This window comes from Chrysochloris asiatica, unplaced genomic scaffold (genome assembly GCF_000296735.1).
Source record: "Chrysochloris asiatica unplaced genomic scaffold, ChrAsi1.0 scaffold00028, whole genome shotgun sequence".
Lineage (NCBI taxonomy): Eukaryota > Metazoa > Chordata > Mammalia > Afrosoricida > Chrysochloridae > Chrysochloris > Chrysochloris asiatica.
The window spans coordinates 11,555,900-11,557,516 of record NW_006408546.1 but is presented as its reverse complement, the minus strand read 5'-3'; the positions used below and the strand labels follow the sequence as shown (position 1 = coordinate 11,557,516).

The 1,617-nt window shown below is 41.7% G+C and overlaps 1 pseudogene; it reads left to right on the top strand.

Annotated features, from left to right (window-relative positions):
• The first annotated feature begins 356 nt into the window (after nucleotides 1-356).
• Nucleotides 357-1,617, top strand: part of LOC102839528 — a 3,093-nt pseudogene continuing 1,832 nt past the window's right edge.

Genomic DNA, 1,617 nt, shown 5'->3' with positions numbered 1-1,617 from the left:
TCCCATCATTGGAGCCATGGCAAGTGGGTATCATCTGCAGGTGTGGGTGTTCCTGTGTCTGTCCGCCTTCTTCTTATCAGTTGGTCACTTCGGTCTCCACTCTTGTCCTCTGTGGATGTGTCACTGACTCTGAGCCCATGAGTCCCCAAGTCTTGCCTCACTGCTGGCCGACCAGGTCTCCACCTGGGCTCACCATAGTTGGCTGAATGATGCTCTTGTTAAGTGCCATCAAGTTGATTCTGACACATAGGGATCCTGTACAGGCTTCCAAGAAGCAGCTGGTGGGTTTCCATTCTGTTGTGCATAAGGTTGCTATAAGTTGGCAGCTATTTGACAGCACCTGACTACAGCAATAACATGATGTTTTGGGGGTTAAACCCAGTGCCACCCAGGAAGAGTTAAAAAAAAAAACTTACAGGAAAATGACTTTGATGTATCATCCTGATAAGAATCCTGATGAAGCTGAGAAGTTCAAACAGATTTCTCAAGCTTATGAAGTACTCTTGGATGCAAAGAAAAGAAAGTTATATGACAAAGGAGGTGGGCAGCCCATCAAAGAGGGTGGAGCAGGTAATGGTTTTAGTACCCCAATAGGCATCTTTGATACGGTTTTTGGAGGTAGTGGAAGGATGCAAAGAAAAAAAAAAAAGGAAAAAACACTATACATCACCTCTCAGTAACATTGTTGGTGTTGTTAAATGCCGTTGAGTAGTTTTCAATTAATAAAGAACCTATATAGGGTGTCCAAGGAGCAGCTGGTGGGCCTGAACTGCAGACTTGGTGGTTCAAATAGACTTTGCAGTACATTGCATTAACCTGCAGCACCATACCAGGACTCCTCAGTAACATTAGATGATTTATATAATGATGCAACAAGAAAAATAGCTCTGCAAAAGAATGGGATTTGTGACAAATGTGAAGGACACGGTGGCTAGAAAGGATCAGAAGAGTGCTGTCTTAACTGCTGCAATACTGGGATGCAAATATGAGTTCTTCAGATAGGACCTGGAATGGCTCAGCAAATTCATTCTGTGTGCATCGAGTGGCAGGGCCATGGGGAACACATCAACCCTAAATATAGATGTAAAAGTTGCAATGGAAGGAAGATAGAGAAGACAAGATTCTAGAATTACATATTGACAAAGCCATGAAAGATGGCCAGAATATAACATTCCGTGATGAAGGAGACCAAGAGCCATGACTGGAGTCAGGAAATATAATTATTGTTTTAGATCAGAAAGACCATGCAGTTTTTACTAGATAACATGAAGATATTTTCATATGTATGGACATACAGCTGGTTGAAACATTATGGGGTTTCCAAAAACCAATATCCACTCTTGATGACCAAACCATAGTCATCACTTCTCATCCCAGTCACATCATCAAGAATGAGGATATCACATGTGTGCTAAGTGAAGGGTATGCCAATGTATCATAGACTCGATGTGCAACCATTTCAAGAGGTAGAATATGATCAAGAGTCAATGATCTTAAAGGAAGAAGTTCAAGGTGCATTGAAGTCATTGACAAAGAACAAGGCTCTGGGAATTAATGGGATACAAATTGAAATCACTCAACAAACTGATGCAGCACATGAGACACTCACTCATCTAT